At 45.7% G+C, this 6223-nt stretch overlaps 1 long non-coding RNA gene across 15 annotated transcripts; it reads right to left on the bottom strand.

Annotated features, from left to right (window-relative positions):
• Positions 1-1407: 1407 nt before the first annotated feature.
• LOC125537444 lies at positions 1408-5549 on the bottom strand. 15 transcript variants are annotated; one of them, XR_007295896.1, is made up of 8 exons: positions 4750-5548; positions 4126-4355; positions 3615-3837; positions 3241-3475; positions 2256-3157; positions 2122-2156; positions 1795-2023; positions 1408-1721 (listed from the first exon to the last, which is right to left on the bottom strand). It is a non-coding gene; the product is annotated as an uncharacterized LOC125537444 (long non-coding RNA). The 15 variants fall into 15 exon arrangements; XR_007295902.1 differs by having other exon boundaries at positions 1795-2014; XR_007295895.1 differs by having other exon boundaries at positions 1795-1967.
• Between the last annotated feature and the right edge of the window lie 674 nt (positions 5550-6223).

Genomic DNA, 6223 nt, shown 5'->3' with positions numbered 1-6223 from the left:
ATGATGACAAAAGCAAAATTGTATATGTGTATGAATAAAGTGGATGATTATAAAGTTTGAACGTGCCCGTATGTGTATATTTCTAGGTTTGATATATGAATTTGAAATCACGAAATCCTGGCTCAAAAAATGTACCTCCATTTAAATGAACTAGTAAACATGTCCGTGCGTTGCAACGGGCCCGATAAGTACGGCTCAAGACCCCCACAATTCAACATATTCTATTTCAACACGGTGTCCCACCCGTGTCACCACTTGTCTTAGTCCCTCACCGACATCGTGTCACCACTTATCTTAGTCTCTCACCACCGGCGATTACCGCAGTGTCCTCTAATCACAACATGTCTGGACTTCGTCAATCCCAACCATTGCATGACACACATGTCATTAACGTGCAATCACAATGGAATGTTTAAAACATTAAAAACTAATCTTGTCGAGCTGGACATGAGGATCGCTCTCCGCAAGCTATTCCCTACACTTGGTCTCACGCATCCCGCTACAGTGATAACATGGAGGCCGTCGAGGAAAGTGGCACCCTGAGTAGGGTGTCATTGGCGGTCATGGATCAAGGACCTGGGTTGTGGAGGGTCACTCAAAGTCTGATCCGTTGTGCATTGTTGATGGGTGCCAACGGCCGAACCGGGGATTGGTCATCACACTCTAGCACGAGGCTTTCATGAGCCCCTTCCTACACCGACTTGTAATTATGAAAATTTATAATGACGGTGGGCTTCGCCCCAGTCTCATCTAGCAGAAGACCCCGTGTGTTGCTATAGGCAAAAGGTGAAAAATACCTCCGCATGCACCATCGAAAGCGTCAAAATCTTTTACTTTTTGCCTCTTTGTTGACCATTATGCGGTTCACCGATCTAAGCTCCATCCTGCGGAGACACGATGTTGAGTGAGAGGATGCATCAATGTCAACGGTCGGGCATGCACCTCTCGCAAAAGTGAACTGGAAGTAGATGGCATGCAAGGGTAGGTTGACGACAGCAGCTGGCAGAAACTTCGAATATGGAGCAAGGATAAATAGACAATCAAGTCATGGTCTCCTTTTCTCTTATTACTAACTAATTCAAATTTTTTTACATTTATCAAAAAAATATCTTAAGAAACAAATACCCTTTCCTATTGATTTTAGCTCTAAAGCTTTTTGCTGCCTCAAACTCACTGACCTATATTGAACCATTCAATATATAGCACACCCTTTTTTGGGGAGCGGATATATACTCCTAGAGTCCGTGCCTCCATTTTTCTATGGTTCTCATTGACTGATAACTACACATCAAGTGCACCTTGATACTGGTAGCAACTGGTCGCGCACTCCCACACTCGCTTTTTTATTATAGGGCCAAGATGATACGACCGAAAATAATTCAAACCCTATATCTGCACAACAAGATGTAACAGAACATCCTTTCATTTCATTGATCAAAGCATATTTGTAATCACTCAATTCATAGTTTTGAACATGTCAATGGCAGGACTGACACGTCCAACAATCATACATATGTTGTCAACTCTCCGCTTTGATGGCGGTGGCTAGGTCAACCTAGGTGCTAGGTGAGGAGACCATCATACGCAGTGCCAGTTCCTAGAGGGCATCCGAGGAGGCCGGAGAGGCTTGCCTCAGGCAGGAGCCTAGAGACGTCGTCCCATGCCCGACAACGCCAGCCACTGCAGCACCTCGCTTGACAACTCAGCATTCTTTAAACAGCCTGAAATAATTCGTAGTGTCATTAAAGACTGAAGTAAAGTTTGATTTAAAAGTTTTTTCAGTGCTATATTTACCAGTGGTATGAGGAAACCTTAGCAATAAATTAATATGGTCAGTAAGATACATATGGTTTTTCAGTAAGAATTCACCCTTCCAAAGCACGAAACTTGCAGATTGCCACCCATCTTCAGTCACACTTGAGACCAGAGAGACTGAAATTGAAGGCGCTGGAATAGACCTCATCTTCCTGGAGGTAAGAGTTATTCAAGAGCTCACTTGCAGGAAGTCTTTCATCTACAGGAGCTAGACAAATTTCTATGAAATTCTACTTGTGTTCCTGACTCTAAGTTATACCTACTGAAGTATTTTAGCAGTAAACATTATGTTAGCGTCAGACTTACATAGTTGCTTTCGAAGAGCAAAAAGTTTAACGCAGCTGTATTAGCAGGTCAAAAGTAACACCCGTTAACTCCATAATCCTAAATCTCAAGAAAAGACTCACCAAAAAAAGAAATAACATGTAATAAACTGTTACCAGGAGTCCAGCATCGAGGACATCGCCTTTTGAAGAACAAATGCCAAGTGTATGTGAGCTAAATATACTTATACAGATCTAGGGGATACGATGAGACTATGCTTCCAAGCACAGAAAGAAGTACATGATCGGCAATGGCACAAACAAATCTGCACATAGTAAATAACCTGATACAGTATAGACTATACACCAAGGGAAACCGGAACAAAGCGATTCACAAAATGTACAAACTTTACTCTACAGACTCTGCAGGCTATAAAATCAGAACATATATACTCAGGTGCAGGTTCTTCAAAATAACTTCAATTGGTTGCACCTTTGCTCAGATCAAATACAAATAGTAGCTGCATTTGTGTAGAACAAAGAATGAAGCATTCATAGCTTAGCTGCCCTTTGCTTCAGTTAAACAATATGTGCTAGCTTGCTTGATGGTTGTGCCCAAAAAATCCAGAGTGAACAACTCTGAACCTGACTCTAGCTAAAAGAACAAAATCATTGGCTTAGGTAAGCTTTACTCAGGTTGCTTGATGGTTGTGCCCGAAAAATTCAGTCAATAACTCTGAACCTGACTCTGGCTAAATTACAGACACTGTGACATGAGTAGCAACCTGAGTAAAGCTTACCTAAAAGAATAACATCACAGAGGCCTCTCACCAAGGACCCGGGAAGCATGCGTAAAACTGATGCTCCTTTCCATAGCAGAAATATAAGTGAACTGACAATCAACTATTCTAGTCATCCATGCTTATATATAGTATAAAAATATGGTGAGTTCAGAAATTAATCTTTTCTTTAAAACTAAACAAAGAAGGAAAAGAAACATACCTGTGCGACCAATCGAATAGGGAAGACATGGCATAATTGTTGTATGCATGTACCCAGCAGTGGGCGTTTCAGGCACCCTGCAGGTAATTTTGTTGGACACTTATCCATTAACAGGAGCATCAACAATGGTATGGAGCAAGAACCGTGGCTATGAACAGACCTTGCAATGAATCTCAGTGGAGGCAGCGTCGAGCGCAGAGATTGCGCATGTGACCGCAGACGATGTGAGCACGGCCCAGTTGCAGTGATGCAGGGAGGATGCGAAGGGCAGCGGTGTGCTGCTGGATTGATAGAAGAGGCTGCGAATAGCACAGGGTTCAGCAAGGGGATTGGAATACCCAAGCAACTCATTGTATTGCCAGTGAAGTGTTCTAGTGCCGTAAAGTCTAATGCGCCTGCATTTTAACACAATGGTTGTTAGTACACGACTAAAATAAATTTTTAAACAAAGTAACCTGAGAGTATATCCACAGTAAATAGAATAGGTATATTTTCACAGATCCGTAGCTGTCAGAAAAACACAATGTCACACACCTTTGACACTTTGCTTTTTCCATTGATGCAATAATGTCGCCAGACCATATAGTCGCCGATCTTCACTGTTCCATCAGGACTATTTATGAATATATTGTCACACTTGAAGTCGCTATGTATATTCGTTGGCGCCGGACTCTAATGATATTCCAGCCCTGTCAATATCTGCATTGGCCATCGTCTCATAGCTTTCATACCCACTTTCTTGTGCTTCCTACAGAACCTGGTCATTCTTTCAAATTTCAGCAATCAAAATGTATTGAATAGAAGAGCGATAAGAGTGAAATCTATCTGTGGTTAATTTTCTAGATGCATTTAAGATGTGCGGCCAATCCCAATCAAATTTCCTTTGCACAAGAACAGACTCCGGTGTAGTTAATACGACACCAAATTAATAAGTACGTCAACTTGTAAACAAAATGGGTAATCCATAATAGAATCAGGCAAAGTATTACGAACGCTCCCTGGTAGGAAGAGACATATGAGTTGTGCTAAAGAAAAAGGGACATACTGCCTCGCATGCGAGATGTGCAGGGCTCTGTGATGATGTTAACTGTATTCTTGTTCTCACCAACCCATTAGGCAAACAACTCCTGAATGTTCTTGTCCCTCGGCGTCTTCAACAGCTGGATCTCCATACGCATTTGTTCTATCTTCTCTGAGGAACCCATGACAGAATCTTCAATCTATGTTTAGCTCCATGTCACCTCATCACCCTCCAGCATATCGAAGGTTTAATAGCTATTGGCACAATATACATTAAGGAACACGTGGTGAGCAATTTCCAGTCTTACATGGCCACTGATAAATTCCAACCCAAAAACGGAACTGAAATGTTTAAACTTGATTAAAAAACTGGGGTTTATTATAGGCTATAGGTTTGAATTTGGAGTCTGGCAGGCATACTAATAATGCAGCAAAGCGAATCAGATGGGCAAAATTAAATACGTTTTCCATGAATTTGTTGAGGTTCACTAAAAGCATGAAATTCATCAGTGGATATTGTAGAATTCAAGCATGAAAGGTCGCACTTCATAGATGATTGGCTGAAATCAAACATGTGAAATCACACTCTAGACAATGGGTCAATGACACAGATACGTAGAAAAACATCAGATAGTCAATTGAAGGATACACTGTGTTGGCCACGGGCGCCTCATGGCTTGGCTCGGCTTGTTCGCCTCCTCCAGAAGCAGGAGGACCTCGCCCAGGCGGGCGTTGCTCCAGTACGCACCTATGCCTGGCTTGGGAGCCCGTGGCCTCGGCGGACCTAGGACGCGCAGGATCCACGACGGCGCTCCCGTACGCTCCTACACCCGGGTTGGGGCTCGGGAGCTCATGGCCTCGCCGGAGTTTCGTCCAGGCTGCGGGGGCACGCACACAGGGCCCATCTCCGTCGAGCACAACCAGTGCATCCGCTTGCGGTCCAGCGCGGCAACCCGCGTTGCTCCGGAGGCGGCGCTCCAGTGGCCGGCCGGCGTGGGGTGGCGGTCCGGCATGGAGATCCAACGACCATGGCTTCCGCTTCCTGTGAAGGGGGAGAGAGAGAGAGGGATGTGAGAAATAGAACCAGAGGAAGGGAGGGAAGTAGGAGAGGAGGGCAGGGCGGCGCGTTGGTCCGGCGGCGGCGCTCTGATGGCCGGCCAGCGCGGAGCGGCGGTCTGGCATGGAGTTCCAGGGCCATGGCTTCCGCTTCCTGCGAAGGAGAGAGGGAGGGGGATGTGAGAAATAGAACAAGAGGGAGGGGAAGGAAGAAGGAGAGGAGGGCATGGCGGCGCGTTGGTCCGGCAGCGGAGCTCCGGTGGGCGGCGGCGCGGGGCGGCAGGGAGGCACAGGCGCGAGCTGCCCGCGCATGGAGGCGCTGGTTGCGGTCGGCGGCGGCGGACACGGGCAAATGCGGCAGGGTGTTTTTTGTCAAAATGGTTTTATCAGATCCACTTAAACAGGACTGCGGGTTCGGGCTCTTTCGCAAAAACACCGACGACGTATGACCAGAAGGGATCGCTGGTTTATTATTAGGGAAAGATTACAAAAGCTAATGATGGAGTCGAGTTCCAAAATTCCAATCTTAGATTTGCAATTCTGATACATCAAGGTATATCACGCATGCTTAAAAATATCGTTATCTCATAGTCCAAACTGTGAAACAAATTGATTAACGATGAGTGCACACACTATTGACCATATATTTCTCAATTATGCTAAAGTCCCTCAAATATAGACACCTCACTTATTATCTAAAGCCAACCCCCCCCCACCCACCCCCCTTCGTCGCTTCCCCTGTCGGTGTACAAAAGTAGCGGCCCTTCTGTACCCCTTTACTTGTCCACGGGCAGTCATAGCCACACCCACGGCCGGGCTCGGCAGGACATAGTAAGCAAATATACAAGGCTGCCGAGGCAGCGCCCAAGCCAGAAGTATAAAGATCAAAGGGACGGGATGGGTTTCCCCTGGCAAGAGCCTTGCCTGGATGGCTTGCACGGCCTCGGCAAGAGCCTTACTGGAGCAACTTGACCAACACCAGCAAGACCGCCACCCTTGAGTCTGAGAGTTACGACGCTATCAACAACGTCATGACCAAGGCTCGGGAGCGTCTACATGGTGGCATG

This window comes from Triticum urartu, chromosome 2 (genome assembly GCF_003073215.2).
Source record: "Triticum urartu cultivar G1812 chromosome 2, Tu2.1, whole genome shotgun sequence".
NCBI lineage: Eukaryota > Viridiplantae > Streptophyta > Magnoliopsida > Poales > Poaceae > Triticum > Triticum urartu.
This window is presented reverse-complemented; position numbering and strand designations above follow the sequence as displayed.